Source organism: Cervus elaphus, chromosome 17 (assembly GCF_910594005.1).
Source record: "Cervus elaphus chromosome 17, mCerEla1.1, whole genome shotgun sequence".
Classification (NCBI taxonomy): domain Eukaryota; kingdom Metazoa; phylum Chordata; class Mammalia; order Artiodactyla; family Cervidae; genus Cervus; species Cervus elaphus.
The window spans coordinates 15,717,918-15,739,848 of record NC_057831.1 but is presented as its reverse complement, the minus strand read 5'-3'; the positions used below and the strand labels follow the sequence as shown (position 1 = coordinate 15,739,848).

General features: G+C 36.9%; 1 long non-coding RNA gene across 1 annotated transcript in view; it reads right to left on the bottom strand.

The window, feature by feature from the left end:
* Positions 1–21,931, bottom strand: part of LOC122673544 — a 602,084-nt gene that overhangs the window by 335,901 nt on the left and 244,252 nt on the right. The window contains exon 4 of the long non-coding RNA XR_006334711.1: positions 4,382–4,495. This is a non-coding gene — a long non-coding RNA (uncharacterized LOC122673544). The remainder of the gene's footprint in view (positions 1–4,381; positions 4,496–21,931) is intronic.

Genomic DNA, 21,931 nt, shown 5'->3' with positions numbered 1-21,931 from the left:
CCATGAATTTCATCCATTTTTCTGAGAAATCTATCTTCTTGCCTGGTTACCTAACTTTTTTTTGGCCAGGAAAACTGCCCTAACATTTTCCTGTTGCTCTGTTTTCAAGTCCACTCCATTTGACTTCACCTTAGCAAATAACTTTTACTCATTTTTTTTTTAATGAGCGATAGCTGCAGTAGATAGCCTGGGTGGAATAGATCAGAAGGGTTATGATATCACTGTAATTTCTCTCAGACTCCATAGAGCCATGACGAACACAAAGAGTCAATACCGCACTGCAGCCAGCTTGCACTGCCTCACAAAAGCCAAGTATGTGAATCTTTTTTTACACCCCACTCAGTAGGTTGAACTCTGCATAGTGGATATTTACATCCTGATGTTGGAAAACAGTACAAATATCAATGATTTTGGTTTGGTTTGATTTAGTTTGGGGTTGGGGGTGGGGTTTCTTTGTTTGTTTAGAGAGGCAGTTTGCCAGCACAACACTGAATATATTCTACAAAAATTTGTATTGAACGTGCACATGAAGATTCAGCTATTTTGATTCCTTCCCACATGAACCAGCCTAACCCTCCAGGCCAGTAATAAGAACAGGGAGAGGACATTAAGCAACATGTTTCCACTGCTTAGATTTCACACAGACCGCAGGAACAGGATACTTTGCCTATTCTAATCCATAACTGTCTCCATGCGACAATGCTGAGTAAAACAACTCAACCAGCATGGATATGCAACTACATGGTAACTTAATTTGTTAATTACACTGGCCTGACTAGAGTTCAAACTTAAGGACAAAAAGGTGTTATTAAACCACATTCTAAAGAGAGGCTCTGAGGATCGCTCTCTCTCACAAGATCTAATGAAAAGTAGAAGAATCAGGGACTATAACCCCAACCAGGTCCTATCCCCACTTCACACGCCCTTCCCTCCCCACCCTGACCCCATCACCAGTATATGGAGATACCTGGAGGTAGAGAAGGAAGGTTTTGAAGGCACTGAGCTTTGGGGGAATGTAGTTGGTATTCACGGAAAAAGTTACTTTCCTAGCTGTCAAGCCAAGATGACAAGAGGAGATTCCCTTAGAGATTACTGAATAGAAATTTTTGTCCATCCGAGATGAGCAACTGGCCTTTTATTTGGGGGAATGGCTATCTGCTAAGACTTGCTGACCTGTCCTTGTGAATTAAAGAGACATGTTAGGCTTCCCAGGTGAAGAACCCACCTGTCAACGCAGGAGACACAAGAGACGCAGGTTCAATCCCTGGATGAGGAAGATCCAATGGCAACCCACTCCAGCATTCTTGCCTGGAAAATCCCATGGACAGGGGAGACCGCCAGGCTATAGTCCATGGGTCACAAAGAGTCAGACATGACTAAGTAACTGAGCACACATGATGGCTGGCTAAGAAAGAGGATGACGATGGCTCAGTCAAGCCTCTTATTTCCTGTGCTAAGGCTGTGTGAATTCCTCATTGGTCCAAGGGACACCAGAAAAGGAGCTGATCTTGAGATCTTTTTGCCAGTGCCTCATACAAAGGGCTACCCTCTAGGTTAAGGGGCTCTAGAATGAAGAGGCTGTGTAATATTCCCATAGTGGATGAGAGCTGAGTAGAAGGAATAGAAGTGCTTGTGCCAGAGAAGATGCCCCTTGCCAGAGAAATGAGTCACAGAAAGACCTCACGGGCAAAAGCTCATCCAAGCCACTCCCTGAGAGATCAATGCTTTTAGCACTCTTCCAAAAGAGGCCACCATCAGCACCCAGTTAGGGTCAGCCAGAGGAACAGCACAAACCAGCACAACCCAACCAAGGAAGAAGCTGAACCACACCTAATTAAAGCAGGCTGACTTTTCAGCCTTCTTCTTGTCCCCAAAGAGAGGAGACTGGATTCTCCACCCAAACTCCCCACCAGTTTCCCACACTGTGATGAGACCCCTTGTTGGTTTCTGCTGGCTTACGCTACTCTTTGGGCAAACACTTACAGGATGCTGATGGCGGCCTCTTTGTGTCAAAGGCATGTAAGGACTTCATCCCTCATGCAGATAGATCTCCTGTGTGAGGTACTCACCCCATCCCACGGCCATTCTCTAGCATAGGAGATCAAGCCATACCTCCAGGTCTTTTCTGGCGTGTCTTTTTTTTTTTTTTTTCATTTATTTATATTAGTTGGAGGCTAATTACTTTATAATATTGTAGTGATTTTTGCCATACATTGATATGAATCAGCCATGGATTTACATGTGTTCCCCATCCTGATCCCCCCTCCCACCTCCCTCCCCATCCCATCCCTCTGGGTCTTCCCAGTGCACCAGCCCTGAGCACTGGTCTCATGCATCAAACCTGGACTGGCCATCTGTTTCACAATTGATAATACACATGTTTCAATGCTATTCTCTCAGATCATCCCACCCTCGCCTTCTCCCACAGTCCAAAAGTCTGTTCTATACATCTGTGTCTTTTTTTCTGTCTTGCATATAGGGTTATCGTTACCATCTTTCTAAATGGTGTGTCTTAATATTACATAAGAGGTCCTCATATATCTCATCTGGCACCTATACTATCATCCCTTGGTGATAACTTTACTTTTAGTAGGTTTGTTTCCAAGACTGTGTAAAAGATATTGTATACTACAGAATGAAACACTGCAAGGAATCAAACACTAATTTTCTAGGACACAAGTTGGTACCAACTGGTTTATCTGATTTCACTTAGCTTGTACTTAAGAGTTCTATAGACTGTTTTATATCAACACAAGAATTTTTCACTTCAGATAAAAACCTACTTATTTTTAAAACATTATTTAAACTTAAACACATATTGTCACAAACATTACTTCTCATCATCTTATTTCTCAACAAAGACAAGGTCTTGCTCTAACTTCTCCTTCCCCTCACCCAAGTTGCCAACCCTAAGACTCACTACTGTTTGTTGTCACAGTAATTTAGCTTTCCAAAAGCCCAGAGATTAGACAATACACTCTGATAAGCAAATGACCCAACCATTTCAGTTAAACATTGAAAAATTAGCAGAAGCTTTGAAAATTCAGTCTTTTATTTCTCATCCCACTCCAAATTATTTTTCCCCAAAACAGATATACATCATTTTTGTCTCCTCTCAGAAAGCAAAGGTAATTATAACTGTTTTGCTTTAAATAAACCCCCTCATCCAATATAATAAGGTATACCAGAGTGTGCAAATGAAAAAACCATAAGCTAAATTTATTCTGTAAACAAAGCTGGGGCTGAGGAAGTGTAGCAGTACAATTTCTTTTCAATATCTGAGTTTATGTCTTGGTATATGCTCTCCCTGCCACCTCATTAGCACCTAATGAGTGACATCTGGCTGATGAGCCCATTCATACAACATACCTGACTTCTCAAGGCAGTCTGTACCAACTGAAACAAATATTGAATATATGGATTCATGTGTGAATGTCTCCCACTAACAGGGAATATGCCTTCTTCTTTTCAAGCATCCATAAAACATTTGTAAATAAATATTATTTCAAGAATGGGAAAACAAACCAACAGAAGATTAGAGACTACCTTAAAATCAATAAAATAAAAAAGATCGTAACAGATGAAAAAGAAGCATTGAAAACTAATGCATGTGGAGGAATTATCCAAAGATTTTGGGGAAATTATAGTTTTGAAGAAGATATTTCATTGGATCACAATTTCAAATTAAATTCATTAAAATAAATTTCATTTAAAAATGAAAGCAGAAAACAAAATTGTGACAATTTAACTGATCTCGGAATGGATAAGCACTTTCTAATCATAGATAATGGAAAGACATCATTGAAAAATGTTGTTAAATGTACCTATGTAGAATTTGAAGTCCTCTGCAAAACTCATAAAATTAGACATAAGACAATTCAAATGGAGAAAATCATTTATATAAATGACAGACATTATTTATATTAATGACAGATATTTCACATTTGCAATATGTAAAACTCACTCAATTTGTAAAAGGACTCTTAAACTTTTGAAAATGGACAAAGAATATGAGTGGAAAATTCATAGGCGCTTCCTTCGTGGCACAGTGGATAGGAATCCGCCTGTCGATGCAGGGGACATAGGTTTGATCCCTGGCCCAGGAAGATTCCACATGCTGTGGATCGACTAAGCCAGTGTGCCCCCACTACTGAGCCTGCACTCGGAGCCCACAAGTCACAACTGCTGAAGGCTGTGCACCCAGAGCCCGCGCTCCGGAGCGACAGGAGGCCCCACAAGAAGTCTGATAGAGCAACAGAGAGTAGCCCCCGTCTACAGCAACGAGAGGAGGCCTGCACGCAGCAACGAAGACCCAGTGCAAACAGAAAAAAAAAATGAAAATAGAAAATATTTAAATTATAATATTAAAAAATAGACATACCAACTAAAACGGAGAGCGGGTCTTGATTGTGTTGTCTATTGTCCTTAAGTTCATAGTGCTGTCAAGAATTATAGTGAGAAGAGTCTCTTACACTCAGCTGGTGGGATAAACTGTCTGGAAAATAATTAGACAATATGAACAAAGATGAGCAAATGTACTTCTATTTAACCAAAAAGAAACAGTCTCAGAAATGAGAATAAAGATTTGTATTGAAGAAAGTTCATGACGGGATATACATGGAAACAAATATTGGAAACAACCTAACTTCTAATAATAAAAAATAATTGAATAATTTTTGAAGAAAATTAAATGACATGGTAAATGTTTTAATATAATATTAGGTGTAAATGTATGGGTGTTCACATATGTCAACTAATAAAAATTCTAAATCAGATTAAATACCACAAAGGGGTATACTTAGCACAATTATAAAAGTTTTAGTTTTTCCTAAAAACTGAGCAGTGTTTTCTAGATCTTATAATAATATGGGTGTATTACAAATATTTTTATAAAGTACTGCTTAGGTACTGAGTATATTTTTTCAATGGTTTGGAAATCACTGATGAAAAGATTTAAATATAGAACCTTATATCCCAATAGGTTTACCACTATATTTCCAGCACAGAGTTTAAATCTATTTACATCAATCTACATTGAGGCATCAACTACAAACCTAAGTGTTAGAGACGAGAAAATGGACAGAGAATTTTCTTGCCTTGACCACTGTCCAATCTAATGAAGAGACAGACAAGAAAGTCAACTATGAGAATACAGGGTGCTAAGGGCTGTAACTTGAGATATTTACAGCATATAGTGCAAGTACAGTTGAAAAACAGTGAATTTAGCCTACAGGTAGGTGCTGGAGAAACTTCCATGAAGAAGGTCACCTTTGATCTGACTCATTTTTCTCCTTCATCTTCCTTTTTTTCTTCTTCCAGTATGTTAGAGACCAAAGAGATACAGTATAGAGATGGAGTCATGAAATTTGGCAACACAGTCACATTATGAGAGGTTCTTAAAATCAGCTACAGGAAGACTTATTTATTTTTATTATCTGTAAAATCTAGTACATAATATATAGACAAGGAAAATAATCCCCTAAGGAAACCAGAAGTTGAAGGTGTTGAGGATTTTGCTGCATCTCAGGCATGGAACTGGGATCCTGGGGGGCAGGATATTCCTCTTCAAGAAAGGTCAGGCTGTCCAGCTGCAAACTGTGTGAGCCACTGACAGCCTCCAACCAGCGACTGCATCAGGGTCTGTCCCAGCTCTCCAGCTCGGCCACTCTTTTCTGAGGGGGGAGGCTCAGTGACTGAACAAGACAGTGATACAAGGACTGGCTATTTCCACCCACTGTGCAATCGCTGTACCAGCTAGTCGTTGCTCCAGACCTCTCTGCTGGGCACCACCAGGTTAGCATCCCAGTCTGAGGTCTTCCCCTTGTTCATTTCGGCCTCCGTGCCCTACCCTTCCCAAGTCTCTATTTTCACTTTTCAGGGAACCCAGTCACCCCAAGGAGATGTGTTTAAAAGCCCCGAAGAAGCATGAGGGGAGAAAGGGAAAAGGATCAGGGCTAGAATGAAAATGAAACTGGCCTCTCATGAGATGAACTAGGACAAAAGCAACATAATTTTTGTTCTGGTAATCTCCTCTCAGCTATTGTAGGCATTAATAAAAAAGTACACAAGGGACAAGTGAGGTGACAATGTATACAGCAATCAGGAAATTAGAATGTTAGGGAACTCTTGCCAATGGGTTGGTTTGCATGAATAAAGAAGAAAAAGGTATATTAGGACATAGTAAGAATTAAAAAGAAAGTCAGAAGCTAGATCATGGAGAACGCTACACCCTGCATCAAATACATGGGCATCTTTCCTTCTAGCCTTCTTAAATAACATTTTTTAAACTTCCATTATTTCTATAGTCTTATGAAAGGACAATGGAATTGCAACATGAAAATCTAGAGTGGAATTTATTGTTGTTGTCATATTTCCAGTGAATATTAAAAATAAAGTCAAGTATCAGAAAGGAAGTATGCACTTTCCAAGGATTGCTAGCATATCTACTTACCCTTATATCTGGCATAATATTTCATAGGCACATATTAAATGATTTACTCCAGTGATCATAAAACAGGTGGCGATTTGAGCACATATAAGATTTAGTTAAGACATGAATTTAAAGCTTTCTATCACCTGTGTGCTCTGACAATAACAATTTCTCTGTGATGTGATCTCTGTCAGATCAAAGTTTCCAAGTGCCTTTACAAAACTATATGAAGCCATCTATCCAAGGAGTTCTTTCCTATGACAAAAGTTTGCCTTTCAGATATGTCACAATCACTTAACCATGACTCAAAAACACTTTGCGTGGACACCTCCATCAAACTGACTGTTGTTTACAAGGCCTTGGAAATGGGCTAGTTTCTCACAGCCTTTACTTCAGTACCATCTATCACACAAGAGAGTAAGTACATAAATTCATTTTGTTTCAAGTGTTACAAGGGACAGAAGAACTCAAATAGTCCCGAAGATATTCTCTTAACTGAGTATTTTCCAGTGATATCCTATGGCCCTCACTGGTTGACATTTCCTTATAAAGCACTCCTAATACAGATGTCTGTATCCAAGGTAATGACTTAAATGGGCTTAAGCTGAGAATTGCTTGAAAGCAGGGGTTTTGTCTTATTATGCTCAATACCTGTGGTACCTGAGGCAACCAGTAGGTCACAATTTCTGATTTTCATTTCAGCTTTACAAACTAGAAGCATCTCCTCTGAATGTAGAATAACATTCATTGTTCCAATTACCATGCTTATGAGATAAAAATGGAACTATTTTTTTAAAAAAAGAGTTTAGCAAATTAATTTTTAATAAAGTTTTTATAAAGTAAATGATGCATAAGAATCCATCTTCAGTGGCTTTGTCTCATCCACTCATACATGGTAAGCGTCTGCAAAGCCTGATGAGTCACTGGCCTGGCATGAACCTCATAAAGCATGGGTAGCTATCATCTGTAAATATACTGCACTTCCCCATAATTAATTTCCCTAATACTAATGAAAGTTTTGCTGTTCTGCATGTTTATTACCAAACAGGTTTAAAATGTCAGCCTTAATTGATTTTCTACCTAACTCATTTTATAGCAGGTTTTTTGCCTCCAGAAAGATTATCATCAATTCAACCAATATGAACAACAATAAATAAATAAAAGAAAGAAAACTGATATGGGTAAGCTTAAACAAAACTGCCAAGGGCAACAAGTCAAAAATGTAAATGACACTTTAGTTGCCTTCCTTTTCTGTTTCTCTGCCCACTTCTCTCCTTTCTCCAAGGGTGTCTATGAAGCATACTAAACAGAAAAATGCAGTAACGCCCTGATTCTTGCTCTTTTGGAGCTTCAGCATGAATCGCAGTTGTGCAAATTTTTCATACGCTTCATCTGAGAGATTAGCTAAAGCAGAGATGTAAAATTTTTAAATAATATTTTTAGGAAAAATAAAGGTAGAATTTTATGTGAAATTTTGTGTGCAAAGAGTCAGACATGACTGAGTGGTGGAACTGAACTGAAAGGTAGAATTTAACCATCTAAATTAATTACAAAATTAGTAGATTATTTGCTATTTTTCTTCATATTCTTTAAGCAACAACATGACAGTTGACTATAAATATGCAGGCTACTTTTGACCAAAATGCAGAATAAAAATCTAGTTCAGATTGAAACGTGAAGTATTTATTTGAGAAATCCTCTTGCTAAATTTACCACAATTTAATGAAAATTGTGACATACACTAGTTTGCCTTTGACATGTTTTCCAATTCAAGAAAGATTCTGCTCCTGTTTTTATTTCCCTTTGATCTTATGTTTTCCTATAACTGAAATAGTATATGTTCTTTAGAAGAAATTTTACCAGAGTGAGTGCTATGTATCTCTGTATTATCTTTTACCAATTATATTGACATATTTATTTGACTCCTCCCCAGAATACAAATCCTTCCATTCAGAAACAGAAACTTTGAGCACCAGTGCCTTATACAGTAAACAACACATGTTACAGGTTCAAAATATGTTCTTTGTTAAAGTAAGCAAATTAAAAATATCCACAAATTTACCACTATGAATCATTTACTTATATTTTCTGTTATTTCTTTCAAAATGTTTTACTCTGTTCTTTCTGGATCATTTCCCTAAGTTGGAAAATAATTCTAAAAAATTTTGACACGAGAACTCATATTTAAAAATCCTCAAACAAATAAATCTCAAGTGGTAGAAATGAAGGTCCTATAAAAGGAAGATATTCCAGAAAACCAGAGGACTTACTATCATTTCTAAAATTGTGACACCCACTCTTCCACTTCCTTGTAATATTAACCCTCTGCTGCTAAGGTAAGGAGCCAAGATTTTCACTTTAAGAGAAAAGTGATACAATATATAATTCAGGAAGGTAAGAAAAAGTCAGGTAATTTTAAATGTGAATTGGAAGTATCAGTATGAGCTCAAGACTTTTTATGTGTTTTCTAGCTCTATCACTGGATGAATGTAGAAACAATGACATCACTTAACAATGAGCACATTTTGTGCCCATATTTTGTATCATAAGCACCATTCTCCATTAAAGGAAACCAGAGAAACTCAGAGAAACGCTTATTCCAGGAATAAGTCAGGGGAAAAACAAAGTGGAATCTGAGAAATCTTGTTGCACTAGTAAAGAAATAAAAGTGCTCAAAGACTAGTGGAGTGGTATTAGTTATCTGTAGCTGGAAAACAAATCACAAACAGAGCCTTAAAACAATACCTATTATCTCCCAGCCTTAAGACTTAAGCCTTTAAAAAAAAAAAAAAAAAAAAACTTAAGCCTTAAAACAATACATATTATCTCCCAGCATTGTGGGTCAGAAATATGCAGGTGGTTTAGGGGGTCTTCAGACTCAGGCTGCAATGCAGTTGTCAGCCAGGCTGTAGTCCTCTTGGGTTCATCTAGGAGAGGATTCACTTCTAAACTCACTCATGTGGCTGCTGACAATATCTGTGTCCTCATGGGCTGTTACAAGGAGAGCTTAAGTTCCTTGCTGGCTCTAGATCAGAAGGTTCCCTCAATTTCTAGCCATGCAGGCGTCCTTATGGGGAAACTAACAACATTGTGTCTGGCTTCCATTAGTGTTAGCAAACGAGAGTCAGAAAGGATACCAAGACAGAAGCCACAGGCTTTTCATAACCTAACCTCAGACATGGCGGACAGCCACTTTTGCTCTATCCTATTTGTTAGAAGTGAGCCGTTAGGTCCAACCACACTAGACGGAAAGGATTATACAAGGGTATGAATATTAGAAAGCCAGGATCTTTGGGATCCATTCTAATGGCTTTCTATCACACAGGTCATGCCAGAGGTCAAAGGAACAAGTTTGAATGTGTTCCAATTGAACTGGCTATTGAGGACAATTTGAACACCAATAAAAACAACTATAATAGTGTATTATAATGCAATGAATTTTTTTAAATACTATGAGTCTATAGCTACTAGAAGAGGAGGAAACATTTTAAGTGAGGGAAATGTACCACTTGGAGTCAGATTGACATTTTAATTGAAAATCTATACTTAAAAAAAAAAACCTCAAACTATTTTTCGCAAATCTATACTTCATCCAGTCTCTATGGAAAGTTTACACATATATTTGAGCCAATAAAAATTTCAGTTCATCTCTAAAAAAAACAAAAAGAAAAGATGGGAAGATGAAGGGAAAAACAGTCTTACACAGAAGAAATGATATAATTAGAAAATCACCATTTTGTAAGCCCTGATCCCAAAATAATGAAGGATTCTAGCAAGGATTATCCAAAGGAGCTAAAACCACTGAATGAAATGTAGTCATATAACAATAGACTCAAACAATGCCAAAATGTTATCAGAGGATTAAATATTAGTAGATCAACAATAATTAATATTAATAATAATAGAATAAATATTAATTAATAAGAGCTAAAAAACATGCCTTTTTCAACACCAATTCTGATGGTCAGCATCTTAGCCAATCACTAACAATGGACAACTTTATCCTATATGCCTCCTGATATAATGTAATGCTAAATATGGATCATTGCCTGTGAAATTTTATTGCCATAAATGTTTGAAGTTAATCTAGTCAAGGTTTTAGATCAAACATCCAAATTAGAGGAAAAACAGGGGAAAGAGGAACAAGTTAAACAAAACCATGAGTAAGCAAGCAGACAAATCTAGGATGAGTGACATCCAAGAAAAAATTACCCTGGACTTTTCAAAAGTTGCTGGTATGGGATAAAAGTAAAGAATGGAGGCCTGTTCTAGATAAAAACTAAACAGAGATCAAAACCAAATGCAACGTGTGAACCCTGACTGGATTGTGCATAGGAAAAAATAAATTGCTTAGTTCTCTGGGGAACGTCATCCAAAGAGGTCACAGACATATAGTCCTAGGATTAAAATATAGTTTATTGAGTGAAAAGTGTAAATCAGAGAAATAATAGAATGGAATTATTTCCTGTAATTCTTATAATCTCACAATTTAGTTTGTGCACAGTTGACCTCTAAATGCTTGGCCTATGTGCAGTAGAGAGGGGCCTTTCTCTACTGGTAAGGGTATAAATAACTTACAGTCTATAGGCTGGGCAGGGGTAACTATGCAACATGGAAACAGCCCAGCATGAGGAAAGGGCCTAATAAGAAATTTAGAGCCTCCAGGGTCCAGTGTGATATCAGCCTCTTCTTCCATAGAACTAACTTAGACTTACTGAGAAGTTCCTTGCTAAGCTACCACAAAAAATTTCTAGGAACATCAAGGAGATCTCCTTGGGGGACAATTGGAGAAATTTTAAATGAACTAAATATTAAATTGTTGAATTGCTATAAATTTTCTTAAGTGTGATAACAGTTTTGTGGTTGTATATAAGAAAGTCTTTTATTCTTAGAAGGTGCATGCTGAAGTATCCACAGGTAAAATGTCATGATTTCTGTACTTATTTTCAAACAGATTTTTTTAAAGTAGGTATATGCAGAGAGAAGCAGAGACGCCAGCACAGACACGTACACACATAAATATATACACAAAGACAGAGGAAGAGAAAAAGAAAAAAAATGTGGCAAAAATGTTAGCAATCACAGAGAATCTAGGAAAAGGGTGTGTGAGTGTTCTTTATGCTAGTGTTTGTTCATATTTCTCCTGGAGTCTGAAATTTTCAAAGTAAAAACTTGAAGGAAAATGAGGATTGTCTGCATCTTGAGTAAATTAGAAGTTAATTTACAAACAATATGAAAACATGCCTCATAGTTCTCCTTCTTTTGTAATTAAAGAAATCAATAATACAGATTTAGATTCTAGACCGCTGGCTGCAAATAATTGACCTAGGAAGCCAGATTAAATTATTTAAGAACAAAATTAAGTTCCTAGAATACTGAAATGAGGACATGGCAAATAATATGCTCAAGGGAAAATTTTACCTAGGTAATTTTTAAATCTCTTATTATTTCTAATTTATTATACAGTGTAGGCTGTGACATTAATCCAGCAAAATTTCAGACAAAATCCACTGTCATTGAAAAATATTTCTCTTAACTATAATAATCATTATTCCTCAATATAGTATCCATTACTTTTCATTGATTACTAAGTCATTATTTGTTAAACTAATGTGTGTGTGCTCAGTCATGTCTGACTCTTTTGTGACCTCCTGGACTGTATCCCACTAGGGTCCTCCATCCATGGAATTTTCCAGGCAAGAATATTGGAGTTGGTTGCCATTTCCTTCTCCAGGGGATATTCCTGACCCAGAGATCAAACTCATGTCTTCTGCTTGGCAGGCAGACTCTTTCACCACTGTGCCACTTGGGGCTTTTTGTTAAATAATGTTAAGATACTGGTCCAAGAAATCAATTAAGGAAATAAAGGAATATTTAACCAACTGCTGTTCTCTAACTTTCTATAAATATTTCTTCAGTAACTGACTAAAGCAGATTTTATTGTCCTGTGTAACTTCTCCACTGTGACCTTCTTATTATTATTGTCTAATAAAAAATCTGCTTCAATTGCATATTTCAGCTGCCTCAGAAATAAAAATCAAATTTTCCCTCTCATTCTTTTTCTGATATTAATGTGTGAATCCCATCTACCTCTAAGTCACTAGATGGTACTCAACAGTAAACCTGGAAAAAGAGGCTCATAGAAGTAAATTTAATTACACATGGGAAGCTAGTTGTTGTTTGTGGCTTAGTCGTGTCCAACTCTTTGCGACCCCACGGACAGCAGCACACCAGGTCCTCCACCATCTCCCGGAGTTTGCTCAAACTCATGTCCATTGAGTAGTCCATCCAAACAATTTGTCCTCTGTCGTCCCCTTCTCCTCCTGCCCTCAATCTTCCCCAGCATCAGTGCTTTTCTAATTAGTCAGCTCTTCGCACCAGGTGGCCAAAGGACTGGAGCTTCAGCTTCAGCATCAGTCTTTCCAATGAATATTCAGAGTTGATCTCCTTTAGGATGGACTGGTTGGATCTCCTTGCAGTCCAAGGGACCCTCAAGAGTCTTCTCCAACACCACAGTTCAAAAGCATCAATTCTTCAGTGCTCAGCCTTCTTTATGGTCCAACTCTCACATCTGTATGTGCCTACTGGAAAAACCACAGCTTTGACGATACAGACCTTGGTCAGCAAAGTAATGTCTCTGTTTTTTAATATGCTGTCTAGGTTGGTCATAACTTTCTTTCCAAAGAGTAAACGTCTTTTAATTTCATGGCTGCAGTCACCATCCACAGTGATTTTGGAGCCCAAGAAAATAAAGTTTCTCACTGTTTCCATTGTTTCCCCATCTATTTGCCATGAAGTGATGGGACCATGGGTCCATGATCTTTGTTTTTTGATTGTTGAGCTTTAAGCCAATTTTTTCACTCTCCTCTTTCACTTTCCTCAAGAGACTTTTTAGCTCTTCTTCTCTTTTTGCCATAAGGGTTGTGTCACCTGTATATCTGAGGTTGTTGATATTTGTCCTGGCAATCTTGATTCCAGCTTGTGCTTAATCCAGCTCAGCATTTCATATGATGTACTCTGCATAGAAGTTAAATAAGCAGGGTAACAATATACAGCCTTAACGTACTCCTGTCTCAATTTGGAACCAGTTCATTCTTTCATGTCCGGTTATAACTGTTGCTTCTTGACCTGCATACAGATTTCTCAGGAGGCAGGTAAGGTGGTCAGGTATTCCCAACTCTTTAAGAATTTTCCTCCGTTTGTTGTGACCCACACAGTCAAAGGCTTCAGTGTAGTCATTGAAGCAGAAGTAGATGTTTTTTCTGGAATTCTCTTGCTTTTTCTATGATCTAATGGATGTATGCAATTTGATCTCAGGTTCTTCTGCCTTTTCTAAATCCAACCTCTACATCTGGAAGTTCTCAGTTCACGTACCACTGAAGCCTAGCTTTAAGGATTTTGAGCATGACCTTGCTAGCGTGTGAAATGAGCACAATGGTACAGCAGTTTGAACATTCTTTCTTATTGTCTTTCTTTGGGATTGGAATGAAAGTTGACATTTTCCCAGTCCAGTCCTGTGGCCACTGCTGAGTTTTCCAAATTTGCTGGCATATTTAGCAGTAGCATCTTTTATGATTTGAAATAGCTTAACTGGAATTCCATCACCTCCCCTAGCATTGTTCATAGTAATGCTTCCCAAGGCCCACTTGACTTCATATTCAATACAAAATTTAAAAGAGAATTTTTTTTCTCAAAGTAAAAGAGTAGATGTTGGTATTACAGAACCCTGCTTTGACTGTGTCTTTGGCACTAACTATTCAAACAGTGTTATGTTCTTTAACATCTTCCCTTGTGTTTCCTACTCTGCAAAGTGTATAGCAATTTCATTGTGTTATTGGGGAGAATAATTGAACAAATGTATATAAAATGCTTGGTACAAAGCAAACCCTACACAGATGCTAGTTTTCTACCAAACTAATTCCCCTAAATGATTCACCATTATTGTATTTTTCTTAACAAAAATAGTATCTTAATAATTGTGGTGAACAACCAGTTTTCCAACTATATAACTAAATTTGACTTCCAAAATTAAGTCTGGTCACAAACATGCATGTGACTTTTTTTTTTTTTCTTATGAAAAACTAGGTACTTCCCTTGAGGTACAGTGGGTAAGACTTTGATTTTCAATGCAAGGAGTAGGGTTCAATGCCTGCTCTGGGAACTAAGATGCCACATGGTTCATGGCCAAGAAGTCAAAACATAAAACAGAAGCAATATTGTAACAAATTCAACAAAGACTTTAAAAATGGTCCTCATCCAAAAAAAAAAAAAAGTTTTTTTAATAAAAATCAAAAGGGATTTTTTTAGATGATCTCTCAGATCACAGAATTTTAATATTTGTTAATTATTCTAGATTTTTCAAATATAATGAACATTAATATATAGTTCACAGTAATAATATGGTTAAAATTTTAGGATTTTATATTATATTTCTCAAAGAGAGAACAATTAAATGAAAACCGGAATAAGATTATGAAAGTCGGTAAAGTACATTGCAGGAAAACGAGAAGACTACTAGTCAAAAGAGGGTTCTTCCTCACAGGAAAGCCAAGCTAAAGGGTCGCAAGAGGGCTAGTCGCCCTGTTTGTATCCCATTCATCAAAGTCTTAAGTCACTGGGTTAACAATCTTCTTAAATCTCACATTCAATATTTCTCAACTTGATCCCATTCCTCAAAAAAAGATTCTTAAAATAAATCCCAGTTCTTGAGGTGGAATGCCATCCTTTATTTTATTTCATTATTTTTTCTCAGATTTTTTTCTTAATCACTGTGTTCAAACAGCACACAAAACAAGCACTGTTTTCAACTGATGCAGGAGCCACGGGCCTGATATCTCTTACCAGTACTCATCTTTTCGCTTCCCATAGAATCCATAATCTTTGACTCTATGATTTAAGAGTGCTTTGCAAGAATTAAAAATAAATTCAATTTGGAGACAGTTGAGAGATGCAAAACAAAGAGAGCGATATTTAAAATGTGTCATTCAATGCTCCATTTCTTATCTTCCTGGAAAATACTGAAACTCTAATATCTACGGCATGTGCTTATAAACTAACCAAGACAAGTATAGTTGGAGTTTTAATTACCTCACATCTCCTAACCTTAGAGTGTGTGTGTGCTTAGCCGGTCAGTCGTGTCCAACTCTTTGCGACCCAATGGCCTATAACCCTCCAGGCTCCTCTGTCCAAGGGATTCTCCAGGTAAGAATACTGGAGTGGGTAGCCATTCCCTTCTCAGGGGATCTTCCCAACTCAGAGATTGAACTGGGGTCTCCTGCATTGCAGGAAGATATTTTTTTTTACCATCTCAGCCACTAGGGAAGCCCACTCACTAACCTCACTAATCTCAGAAGTACCTGCAAGGGAAGACCAGAGAGCAGGGCTTTTAATGCATTCCTCCTTAAGGATACATTCTCTTTTTCATTAGTTTCCAGATTCTCTGGAGAAAGAATTGGAGAAAGTAAAAAATTTGCTTCAAATTTAAACCTATAAATTTGTCAATTTGAATTGCTGCTTTATTCCCAAAAGCATTTGAAACCATTTACTTTTCGTATTTGTCACAAGCTAAATGTGAGTCTAGCCTACTCTTAAAAAGAACACTGATGATGCTGAGAGAATACGGTTGTGTGGCTCCCCCCAGCGCCCAGTGAGAACGTCAGCACAGTCCCGAGAAACTGTAGGAGGAAAAGTGATGCTTTGAATTATTGCCAGCAAAAGCCCACTGTCCAAGCTTCTTCAACACCTGGCAACAGCTGGTGCAAAGACGAGATGAAAAACGAACAGAGGTCAAATCCAGGAGGACTTCGTTTGTACAGCAAATCAATTTAAAGCAACAAAAGTATTGAGATAAAATTTCCAAGAACTTCTGAAGCTTAAAAACCATAGCTAAACTTTAGTAAGAAGAGATGCAAAGAAGAAGTTAGGAGCAAGGCTTCACTTCACATAGCATCTCGTTAATAGTTTCAGATTTAGAAAAGTAGAAGACCTTTTCCCCTATAATACCAGGGGAAAAGCTAATACCAGACTATTCCCAAACCAGCAAGTAATTTGGAATGGAAACTGACACAATACAAAATTTTGAATGTACAGAATATATTCCAGCTGAGAGTCTTCAATATCAGCGCCTCCCAGAGGTTCTGGGCAGCCATTTGGCATTTCATAGCATCAACTTCTTAGTCTTGACCCAGATTTCAACCATGTCCCATGGACACCATTGCCTTGGTTCTCTTGAGAGTTCAACCCTCATAGCAGCCTCTAAATTCAAAGCATAGTTTCTGAGGAGAGAAAATACTTTGGAACAAAGACGGGAAGATGTATCTGCCTTCCAAATTTATAAGCCCTTCTATTCACCAGCACCAGTCAACCCAAAAGCACTCTGCACTCACAAGAGCTAGGCTAAGAGCTCTGGATACTAAGCTAACCTCTCCTACCAACAAGCCTGACTCATCAGTTCTTATGTCATCCCACCTCTTAAGTGTCTCTCCTAAACTAATGCATGAATAAAACCCCTCCTTGCCTTTATCCCTTTTCTGATTCCTTTCTTTTTCTGTTTTTTGTTGTTTTTTTTAACATCTCTCTGGCCTCTCCTCTCTCATCCAGGCATCTCTACCGGGTCACTTTGCCCTACTGTTCTTTTCCAGGTTTAGCGATCGCCTCCGCTCTGACTTTCGTTTCCCTTAGACTTCTTCTAACGAACTTTCCTCGGCCTCCTGTTACTACTAATATGGGAAGCAGTCTGTTAAGGGATAAATTACTGAAGAGGCTCTACTGCAAAATGCTAGAGTCATAGAGCTTAGAGGTCCGAAGAGTCTCAAAATAAAAAGTGACAGAGCTTTCAGCTTACAGCCTGTTAAGGTACCTCTCTGAATTTTTCAAATACTGAAATTGAGGCTTAAAGCAAGTGTCTTGCCTGTTGACAATTACTTGGAATTTTCAGCTTCTTAAGACAGAATATTTTCCATTATAAACACTACTTCTTACACATAACAATATGGAAAAAGTTCTGAGGAAAGGGTTAGGTTTTTCCTATTTGAGCATTGTCACTTATATAAAAAGCCACCTGACAATACTTATACTTGAATCCCAGTATCAGAAACAATCTACTTTTTAATTAAAAATATTTTGTGTTTTAAATTCTTTTTTTCCCTTCACTTCAATATGAATACTTTGCCCTTTTTTCAATAAACGCCTCTTCCCTGGTTATTGTGTATGAATACAAGTATGTTCTCATTTTAAGGTGTATTGTTTCCGCCTGACAGCTGTCATGAACTGCAACTGCAGAAAATCTCAACCTTCCTTGTATGTTCTTTATGTTTTGTTTTGCCCATGAAAGTTAATTGCAGATCTGCGCCCATAGCTTCCTTACTCTGCGGAGTTAACCATGGGTTTGCTGCACTGAGGGAGGTTTATCAAAGGTCTGGAATCCAAAACAAGGGCCACGATAAACATCAATTAGACCCAGACCCTCTGCTCCCACTGCCTTCACAGGTTAAGGCAGCAACCTAGCTTTTGAGTTTGGTGAGACTGGACTCTCCTAAAGCCCCTGAGGAGTGTGGCTAAGGGGACATGCGTGGCTGAGGGGCCTGTTTCCAATGTGACTTTTGGATTTTAGTTTTCCATCCTGACTGACATGATCATGAGGAGGCGCTGGCAAGCAGCACTCCTGCTCTCTGCTTTTTTGAAACAGCTTCTCATGGGACTTTGCAATTATATCAAGCCCTAACTAATCTATTAGGAGTAAGGGACCTGTGAGTCTGTCACCTGCAGTTTATTTTGTCTTGGACTAGTAACTTGAGAAAATGAAATTGGGACTTGATTGTGAAACATTGTGAATATCCAGTGCAAATTAAAAATTACATACACTTTCCAATTTTGAAAGAAGTATGCATTTCTCAGCCGTCTTGTATAATTTTCCTTTTAAAAATTACTCACTTTCTAAAATAGAAAAGTATAAGTATAGCTCTCTAAAAACACAAAGATACAGAGATATATAAACTGTTCTATCACATCAAGAAAATGGAATTGCCTTTAAAGCATTCCGTTTTTTTAAGTTAACAAAAAACTGCTAGTAATTTAATAAAAACTGTGAACATTAACACAAATACTAGCTACAGTGACCTCTAGTGTTTTTAAGGCTGAACAATCAACAGTTAAAAAACCAACTACTTACCCCGTTCAATGCGGTTAGCAAATATAAAATCAAATTATAATTTCTGAAAATGAAAGAGATCTCACTAGTAAGTATGGCTTTACAAATTATCATCTCCATGAAAAGAAGATAAAACAATAAAATTAAAGATTTTATTAACATCTTATCTTCCTAATGATTATCTTTTTCATTTTTTGCCTTTAACTTTTTCACATGGATACATATTAATACAATAAGCACTATATATTTATCCCATATAGTATGGGAATCTATTTTTTTAATTTTAGAAAAAATATTTTATTTCCTTGACTCAACCTGAAATCAGAAGTACAGACAGATACCAAAGGGTTTATCACTGGAAAAATGTTAGGCGCTGATTTTATACTTTAGTGCTTTTTGCGGTATGATTATACTTCCATTTCCCAAAATACAAGTCCTATTTTCAAGGAGTAGCTGGCTAAATACTAAAATCAGATAATTAGAATATAAAGAACAAATGCATAATAGGGAGTTTTTAAGGTATAGGATGCCTGAATTTCTGTTGTTCAGATTCTCTGTCCTGCAGAAATGACAAATCAATTAATTTACAGCAATTTTCTCTAAGAGGAAAATATATGAAAACAGGACTTGTTTAACTATGAGATGCATTATTATTTTTAGCTCTAACAATCTGTTAAAAACTCTTGCAGTCTACGCTTTTTCACAAAAAGAAATTCTACCTATGCAGGTTCTACAAATTAATAAGCAAGAGTTCAAACTATGGAAATACGGGGTTTATGTTTCTTACCTAATGAATTTCATTCTTCAAAAGAAACAGTGAGAAAGACAAATATCATATGATACTACGTACATGTAGAAACTAAAAAAAAAGGATACAAATGAATTTATTTACAAAACAGAAACAGGCTCACAGACTTACAGAACAAACTTATGATTACTAGGGAGAAGGGAGGGGGACAGACTGGGAGTTTGGGATGGACATGTAAACACCACTATATTTAAATTGGATAACCAACAAGGACCTACTGTACAGCACAGGGAATGCTGCACAATATTCTGCAATAACCTAAATAATTTTTTAATATAGATACATCTACATATATAACTGAATCACTTTGCTCTACACCTGAAACTAACACAACATTGTTAATCAACTATGCTTCAATATAAAATAAACCAGAAAAGGTTGTAACTAAGTGAGGTGATTGGTGTTAACTAAACTTACTGTGATATTCATTTCCCAGTACACACATATGTGAAATTATTATGCTGTACACCTAGGACTAATGTCATAAATCAATTAATCTCAATAAAGCTGGAAAAAAACTCTTGCATTTCTTAAAAAAAAAAAAGAAAAAGGAACAGTGGCTGAAAATAAACATTTCTAGAATGTCCTCATTTGTGTTTCTCATTTGCTCTGATGTTAGGAGAGTCCTCTTGTCTCATCTATACAGTAAAGCAGCAGGCACGGTGATCTCAGAATAAAATAGTTAGGTGACAATGATGTATGAACTGGGCTCTTGGAAACTATGGAAAGGCAATAGCTCATCCTTTTAAGAAAACCTCAAATCACTAGCTCGTATTTCATGAAATATTGCATTTTCATCTTATCCTTTTCATTTCTGCTATTGTTATAAACAGAGACCCATAGGCAAGAAAAATGAAAGATCAGAAATAATTAATCTTAAAGGTAGGACTGCTTTTTATGGATGATTTGCTTTCAACCATGTGTGTCATTCAATCATCAAGTCACTAAATTAAGTCTGATTTTTATTATTTAAGTTATTTTTATTATTAGGTTACAGGATTTTTTTTTAAAGAGGGAATGAATTTGTATGTAGGTATAATGGGGAAAGCTTTTAAAGATACATAAACTAAAGGAGAGCTCAACACTTTAATAAAGGGACACTGAATCACCAAGAAAATTAAGTCAAAAGTTAAAGAAAGATTAGCTTTCCTCTTTCCCTCTTTTAAGTTGACAAGTAAAGACCAGAGTGATGTAAGAGCTAAGAAAAAAAACTGAGGATTATATGGGGACAATAAACTTACATGTGCTTACCCAAAGGGGTGATCATGAGGTATGTAGCCCAAAGGAGTAGAACACAACTCACGATGATACCAGAAACTCCACAGGGGAAACTAGATGAAAGACATGTTCTGTATCTTCAGTAACCCCCAAAGTAAGGAAGAGCGATCGTAATACTGTGATATTAAGGTCAATGGGAATTTCCTGCTTCTATATCATTTATTAACTTGATGCTTGTTATAGTAAACTTCTTTTTTTTAATGAACTTGTAAGAAGAACTCAAGAAATAGAAAGGTAAAAGAAAAATCTGTTCACCTATGCTCAAGAATGCAGATAAATCTGTGCCAAGAAGATATCTGTGAGCTGAGCTAAGAGATCTTAAGACCTTCATGGGTCTCACAAAAAAGTAATAATTTTTACACAATTTTATTTTTCCCCAAATTGAGTAACTCCTTAAATTGTTTAAAGTTAAATTTTAAGTTGCTTCTGTAACCTTGAGTTTCCATCTATTGTATATGTAACCATTTTAGTTTATGTAAAAAAATACTGAAAATTGCAAAACATTGATTAAAGAAATTTTAAGACACAAATGAATGGAATCATATCCCCTGTCATGAATTGGAAGACTTAATGTTGTTAAGACGTCCCTACTACTCAAAGCAATCTACAGATTCAATGCAGTCCCTATCAAAACACCAATAGCATTTTTAACAAAAATAGACAAAAACAATTTTACAATTTACATGGAGCAACAAAAGACCATGGATACTAAATCAATCCTGAGCAAAAAGAACAAAACTGGAGGCATCACAGGGCCTCATTTCAAAATATATTACAAAGCCACAGTAATCACAACAGTACAGTACTAAAGTAAAGACAGGCCAACCAACAGTATAAAAAGCCCAGAAATAAATCCATGCATATACAGTCAACTGACCTTTGACAACACTGTCAAGAATATACCACAGAGAAAGGACAGTGTTTTCAACGAATGGTGTTGGGAAAACTGATATCCGTATGCAAAAGAACGAAATTAGTTAGACCTTTATCTTACCCCATTTGTGTGTTAGCTATTCAGTCGTGTCTGGCTGTTTGTAACCCTGTGGACTGTAGCCTGCCAGGCTCCACTGTCCATGGAATTCTCCAGCCATGAATACTGGAATGGGTAGACCCAGGGATCAAACCTGGGTCTTCTGCATTACAGGTGGGTTCTCTACCATCTGAGCCATCAGGGAAGCCCATCTTAGACCATACACACTCACCAAAAAAAAAGTTCAAAATGGATTAAAGACTTAAATGTAAGGTCTAAAACTGTAAAACACAGAAA